General features: G+C 31.0%; 1 pseudogene; it reads left to right on the plus strand.

Moving 5' to 3' along the window:
• Positions 1-4,470: 4,470 nt before the first annotated feature.
• Positions 4,471-5,376, plus strand: LOC108691550 (annotated as a pseudogene).
• The last annotated feature ends 2,149 nt before the right edge of the window (positions 5,377-7,525 follow it).

Consider the following 7,525-nt stretch of genomic DNA (forward strand, 5'->3'; position numbering starts at 1 on the left):
TCTATTAATTATTTCCAACAGAATGTTCAATAAAGTAGAATTAATAATTATTTATTTGTTGCTTTATAGTTTGAAAATATAAAAACAACTTATTTTTTATATTTTATAATTCAACATTTTTCTTATTTGTACACATATACGTATATAAATATCATAAAAAAGCGCATATATTCAACGTAATCATCTACAAAATGCAAAACATGTAGAAGATCAATTTTTTTCGCGCGTCAATAAATCACTATTTTTTGTGGAGTTATAGTATTTTGAAATTTCGGTACGTATGCTATAGTGAAAAAACACCGATGCACTAAAAAACAGGTGTGAAAACGCATGTTGTACAAACGTTTTGAAACATAATACGCCTTGCCGTCAATGTGCACGCACGTTGGTATTTCATAATTAGATCAAAATAATAAGTCAATATAACGTCAATATCTCTATGTAAAAAAAATCGAAGAGGGCGAATCATTTAAAAGCTAAAAGTTTAGCACTTCAAATGAATATAAGATTGTTTATCTTGTATAATTAGTTTACGAGATATTGTCGATTAAAAAAGAAAATAAAATTAATTTCACGCTAAGAGAGTCGATTTTCATTTTTAAAGTAAAAATTATTGTAAAAATTATTTAAATTGTAATATCTCCGTCCAGGATAGGCAATAAAAGCTAAAAGTTTAGCACTTCAAATGAATATAAGATTGTTTATCTTGTATAATTAGTTTACGAAATATTGTCGATTAAAAAAGAAAATAAAACTAATTTCACGCTAAGAGAGTCGATTTTCATTTTTAAAGTAAAAATTATTGTAAAAATTATTTAAATTGTAATATCTCCGTCCAGGATAGGCAATAAAGATTTAAAACAAATTGCATTGGCAAGCGTATATTCTCATAACGTATATTTTCATAACGATATTAAAATCAAATACCGTTTTATTCTTTCATTATATAAAAAATAAAATATTAAAATCGCGCTTGTGTAACACGTTTTCATCGCAAACTTTGTTTTAATAATTATTGTGGATTAATCTAACAATAAGTGAATATACAAAACACACTGTTTTTTGTCAAATAAATTTATGAAAAAATATAACAAAAATAAGAAAATATGTCAAAGATAATTTTTTTCTCATCACATAAATATAATTCAAAAAATAATGAGTGTGATGATAGATTATTGTTAGATTATTATTGAGCGCAATAATTTTTTGTCTCTACGTGGATATGTAATAATTATATAGTTATAAAGAAGTTTATATGTAATAATAGATAAATAAAAAAAATTTTCAATTTCTAAAATTAAAACTTAAAATTGAATAATGTTTGTGTATCATATCTTTCATTGTAAAATTTATTTTTTTTTTATTCGATATTTTTCATCTTTGTACCATTTTTCTCTATTTAAAACATTTTCAAATATATTGCAAAATATAAGATAAAATATATTTTTTTATGTGATCAATGTAATTTATTAAATAATATTGCATAATTTATCTTTTCTCTAATTCTTATTTAAATCAATTGAATAAATAATTTAAATAAATAAGAATAAATGATTATATATATCATAAGTAGTAAATGCATATAAATATTAAATCACTTATTTCGCAACGTTGCTTCGTCGTCATTCGATGTTTCCTGCTTCTCTTTTTTATCGTTGTCCTCCTTCTCTTTCTCTTCTTGATTTCTTTGTTATAGCTAACAGCATTTGCAAAAACACGATTAATTATGATCGCACGCGAACTAATTAATAAAGTACGACGATTGCACAGCATTTAATTTGCATGGCGCTCTCGATTAATCTTATTAATCGTATACAATTCGTGATTTTCTGAAATACACGAAATCATGACTTTTTGTGTTACGTGAAGTATGTGATCCAGCAATTCATATATTATATCACAATCCAGAGACAATAAATAATTTTGTATGCGTGATAGTAGTTTTAATAAAATCACATGAGAAAGAAGAACATACATTTACTATTTGTTTTTCTTTTTCATTCTCATTTCTGTTTTTTTTTTATTTCTCTCTCTTCTTCTCTCTCAAGAATTGTTTGTTGTGAAAAGTTAAAACATGATGGGTCAATCAAATGTGGCTTTCTCATGTCCATTAAAGAATTTCTAGTATAAACAACAACAGGCCGCCGCGCCGCGCGCATAATAACAAATATTAAGACTACATTGTTGGTTCAAATATAAAAGTTAGCATTGAATACAATTTGCTACTTACATTTTCATATTAATTTTGGTGAAATGGACTATCATCGTTATATTTCTGCTACCCAAATTTAAGAAGCGCTGATAATATTTATATAACAAATTCAACGTTGAATTTATATCAAACTAGTTAAAAAAAAAAAGTGGAAAAATTTTCTCTGTATTTGATATTATATGTACATAATAATAGAATACTCCACTGCAAACATACTACGCGGAAAGAATCATTTTGTTGAAGAATTATATTTAAAAATTTAGATATAGATACAGATCTGAAAATAATTTTGTTGGATCGTCAAAATAGCTAGGTAGAAATTTCAACCATAATAAGCAATGCTGCAAAAAGTTTTGACATTCTAGCAATCAGTCTGAGAGTCTTACATAATTATTTTGATAATCCGATAACGAAATTAATTTTAAATCTGCATTTAACTTTATAAATACTTCAGTAAAATTATTCTTTCTATATATAATATCATAGTCTAGGTATCATATAAAGTCCAAAATTTTAATATAAAAGATATTGAGATTACAATTATTTTTGACAAACATTATAGCTCGGAAATTATATGACCTCAACATCTTTACACGAATAGAGTTCTTGGACTTTAATTAATCTTTGAAATATGCTATTGTGAATATAATTGTGAGATTTTACATTAAATTACAACTAATTTCAAATAGCCATCAGTATCGAAACTTAACTTTACTCACGTATTGTAGGTACACATAAATAAAAAAAAAATTACAAACGGGGGAGAGAGAGAGAGAGAGAGAGAAAGAGAGAGAGAGAGAGAATGATTTCAGAATACAGTTAATAAAATAATTTACATCTATGAATTTCTTTTAAATATGGTCACTTGTGATATCATGTATATTTTACTGTAAGATGTATGTAAATAGTATATGTCTATGATTTAATGAATCAAAATCTAGGTAATTAAAGTAGATAGTGTCGTTAGTTACACACATTCTCAGTAAAACTTGCATGTGAAGATAGTACTAGCCATCAACATTAGAATGATGTATACTCTGCAAATTTGAATTTTGTAAAAGTCTTTTCTTTCTTTCCTTTGCCACATATCGTATCTTTCCAGCGTATTCTAAACCCTCATAAAGTTCTTCATAAATTCATAATTCTTCGAAAAACAGAAGGAAAAGGAGAAGTAGAAGCCTTTGTAGATTAATTATTTTGCAAAATACAAATTATAAGAAATATTGCAAAGAATACTTCGATACTTGGAAAAATGTCGAGGCCGCTTATTACCTGCATTTGCGCGCTTACCGATGCTGAAATTATCCCCCTAGTTAGAGAACATCGCCGGTGGTGCAAAACGACGCCGGTGGGTATGATTTACGTTGGATAGTACGACCATTCTTTCGGGAGGATAATCCGGCGGGTTCGTCCGGCGGTTCATTCATAATGCACAGCCATTTATAATGCACATAGGAACGATGCATGCAGGTGTAATTACAACTCCGTACTCTGCACTGCGCGTCCTATCCCACCCTCATTTGAGTAAACCGATGCTCTTTCCTAGTCGTCTGGCCACGTTGCGAGGTCATCTTTTCTACTCCTTCTCAGCCATTCGCAGACAGTCCTCCTAACTGCGACTCCGTGCAACTCGCGCTAACGAGCGTCCACTTGATTCGCTTTATCGATTAATAGATTACAACAATAGTTGAATTTTAATGGATTCTCCGATGACACATTACGAAGCTCACGTTTCATATCATTTTCCTTTGTCGGTTAAAAAATTTATAAAGGTAATAAAATGCCGTTGCGAATAATAAATTCAAACGTAAAGTGGAGTAATATTGATCTCCTTTTGTTTATTTTAGATGTATAGTTATAAGTTGAATGAATATAAAATCTATTTTTTTTTATTGTGATTGTATACAATTTTTTTACGTCTTTGTATTGTTTTCCTACATTTAAAAGGTAAATCTTAAAATGTATGATTTCAAAATTCGAGGTGAGCTATAAAATTTATCTCATCTTTATATTATTATCGTCTATATGATTAAGCGCGATTTAATAATCTATAATTTATTAAATGTTATCAAATTGTACAAGAATTATTCGATCTCCATTAAGTGTTCATTTTATTGATTGTGAGCTAAAGAGGAACCATAAACTCGGCGTATCCTATCAAGAAAAACGTTTTAGTTTGCCGATGATTTCCGGCTCTTTCAAATGCTTTTCTATCTACTCGTAGGGCAAGATGCACAAGCTCCGTGGAAGCGACGAAAATGGCAAAGACGACGAAGGCGATGAGCGAGGAACGACGGAAAATCCAAATTGCTGCACAAAGCTCTCGCGCAATCAGGTTCCTGGTAATCCTCGCGCCTTCAAGTACTTCGGCACGATCGCGAAAGCCAATTATGTGGCTGACGTACGTACAGGTGCGGCTTTAAAGCGGCTAAGCAACGGGGCGAATACGAGGGCATGGAAAGTGCATTCCGGCGGAGCGCGGAATTACTCGATTAGAGCTAATTCGAATTATGCTACAGCTCGTTATCAAAATCGCTAATTGTTAATTGGTACGCGCCAGCATCGCACGCGAATATATCGTCGATGCGTAGCGAAACAAGACTCGTTGCGTTGATGTAATATACCCCGCTTTATAGATAAAAATTGCAATCTCGAGCATAAGTTAAAGAATCGCGAAATTGTCTAAAATTCACGTTGAACAACAATCGAAAACTGTTTCTCAAGTGTTTATCTCATTTCACCGATCATTCTTTCGCTGTCTTTCAAATATCTTGCAATATTTTCTCCATCGGACTGCGCTCACGATTATCGTCGGAACGCAATCGCTGCATCTCATGGGAAAGCCAATTCTCTCTTTCCTCTTTCTTTGTTATTTTGGCGTGAAGAAACAGCAAGACGCATGTCCTCGGTGGGATACATCCTCGTTTCTCGATCTTTCACCTTCTAGTGCGTTTCCGCGGTCGACTCTGATAAATTGCGAGCGGCGAGAGTGTGGAAATTGCATACGCCATTGCACGTCCCGGGTGTACAGTAATCGTCTTGGACGTATGCGCGACGCTTGGTATGTAAAGGAAAACGGAAAGAATAGGAGAGCAAGCAAAGGAAAAAGTACGCTACAGTACGGATGTCCAGACAGTGAATCCTCTCAGGATTGGTCTCGTTAGTCCTGCGTGACAGACTTACGGCACCCAAGACTCGTCCCGCCTCGGCTACTCATCACGGCTTCGGAACGAGATGTACTGGAGAGACAAGAGGATGTTGGGTTTCTTCCTTCCAAATTACGTTCGTAGGCTTCTTGCCAAGTGGAACTAGTGGAACTCCTCGAAAACACGCCCGGCAGTTGTATATACATATCACAAATAAAAACATAAATCATCAAGTAGTTATAATTAAATTATTAAATTATTGTAATTATTGTAATGGTCAATTAATCTAAAAAAACTGTACAAAGTGAAGATCATACACACATATCTTGTATTACTTTTGATTTCTTTTAACCTTTTGATGCTGATGCCAAATTCTGTTAACTGGTATTGATAAGTCTGCGAGATTCATTTAATTTATATTGAAAGGCACTAATTAATTTTAAACCAAAATGACATAATTCGTATAAAAAAGAATAAATATTAAATTTATTTTAATAACAATGGATGCATTCAGCGAACACGATCGAATGAGTGTTCAGTAATTATTGCCTGATTGAAGTAGATCCACAATAAATCTAGAAAAATGTATCAATAGCAATAAACGCTCATTCAATCGTTCACTGAATGCACCTAATAATTTGCAGATATTAAGAATTGATTGAGTGAATTCAACAGATCCGGCATCAGCTCTGGAAGGTTAAATTTAATTATACATTGTTGTCAAAGACGAGTATTTGTCTGAAAATTATTTCTCTACAAATTATTTCTCTACAAATATTCAACGCATATATTCGGAATTTGAAGTTACTGAAACGTAATTTCGTACAAAATTTACTTTATATACAAAAGTTTTTTTCCATATTTACTGAAAATTTGTATATTGAATATTTGCCTAGTTCATGAGATGATCGTTTCGAAAAAATAATCTAACATTGGCACTAATGTGGATATCATCTTCAGTTCATCAGTGCTGATTGTTTGGCTGCGCAGAAAATACATTCTCTAAATGATTTTTATCTCAATAAATTATTTCTTCTCAACATTCGCATATCTCTTAGTGCGTTTTCGAAAAAGAGAAAAAAAGAGAGAGAGAGTAGTATACAAGATGACTGGCGGCACACACGCAGGATGGATAACGAGAGAATTCGAGAACAAATTCGAGCGTGAGGAGGAGCTGACTTGCCGTCAGAAGTTTGATTTATATGTTAATCGTCAGACAGCAGTCGCTGACGATGTCGACAGGCACTGCTTGCTGCACCACTCTTTTACCTCTCATATTATAACAATTCTCAAAATATCACGTATAAGTAGACATCGATTATATCCGGAGATAGATATTGATAGATTAGACAGGAAATTTGAGTTAACCATCGATCAGTTTCCGGAGAGGCTGTCGGGAGGATTGACACTCAAAAAAGGTTAATATATATATCACATAAGTAATTTATTTACAATTTATTTAAAAAGAAGAAATATAACCAAGCAAGATAGAGAGATAGAGGAAAAGAAAAAATATTAATAAAAATATATGTATTAAGAATATATATTTTTTTTTATTTTACAAAATGTGTAAAAAAATGTTTAAAAAAAATTAATTCTCAAATCTTTCGAATAAAATTCCATGGAATTTTTCAATAAATTGGGTATTTAAAGTTTAAATTTCATTAGTTTTCGTATATATTTGCTTCTAAAGACAAAATCGATGACGATATTTATATCATATTATCGAATATTAAAATTTGTATTATTTTAATTACACAATCTCTATGAATAGACGATTAATTAACAGACGATAGATCAAAATTTCTGTCGAATCAATGATAGATAAGTATGAAAATGATATGATTCTGGCTCATTCATAGCGAACCTATGGAATTATTAGAATTTCATAACCGATATATTGAAAACCGCTACAGTCCATATTCGAATTCCAAATGCTTAATTGAAATAGATATGAAAGATACATACAGAAGAGTAAGCTTTAATTGAAATCGCGAATTTTCAATTAATTAGTCGTCAATCAATAAAATTCATGTTAAAATTTCACCAACGAGAAATATCAAATTAAACCAATCTTTTTGAATGGAATTTTCTTAGCTGGTTTTTTATCGAAGCAATGTTTATATTAACGATAAAATTTAATATAAAAGATGTATGTATATATATA

Source organism: Atta colombica, unplaced genomic scaffold (assembly GCF_001594045.1).
Source record: "Atta colombica isolate Treedump-2 unplaced genomic scaffold, Acol1.0 scaffold47, whole genome shotgun sequence".
Classification (NCBI taxonomy): domain Eukaryota; kingdom Metazoa; phylum Arthropoda; class Insecta; order Hymenoptera; family Formicidae; genus Atta; species Atta colombica.